We start from the raw sequence: 379 nt of genomic DNA, 5'->3' as shown, positions 1-379 counted from the left end.
GAGACCCAGAGCAGCCGCTGGGCCGCCAGAGCGCCTGGCCCACGCCCTCCGCTTCGCCACGGCTGCGGGATTGGTTCTGTCTCCTCATTTCTTCCAGAACTCTCCCCCACCACCACCCCTCCCCCTGGTGTGAAGCAATGGTAACTTGATATTGGTATTTATATTGGCATTTCTCACCCGTGTCACTAGATGTCACACACAGTGGTGCTTTGATGTTTGCGAGTCTAACCTCTGACATGAATCTGTAAGATAATAAATGGGACAAAGGGAAAGAGATACTTGATATGAAAGCCATAACGACAGTGACTTGTTTCCTAGGGACAACACGGAGCCCGCGGCTCCCTCTGCTCATGACCCTAAAGGGAAGGGAAGGGAAGGG

This window comes from Myotis brandtii, unplaced genomic scaffold, assembly GCF_000412655.1.
Source record: "Myotis brandtii unplaced genomic scaffold, ASM41265v1 scaffold200, whole genome shotgun sequence".
Taxonomy (NCBI): Eukaryota; Metazoa; Chordata; class Mammalia; order Chiroptera; family Vespertilionidae; genus Myotis; species Myotis brandtii.
Note: the sequence above shows the minus strand (reverse complement) of the source record.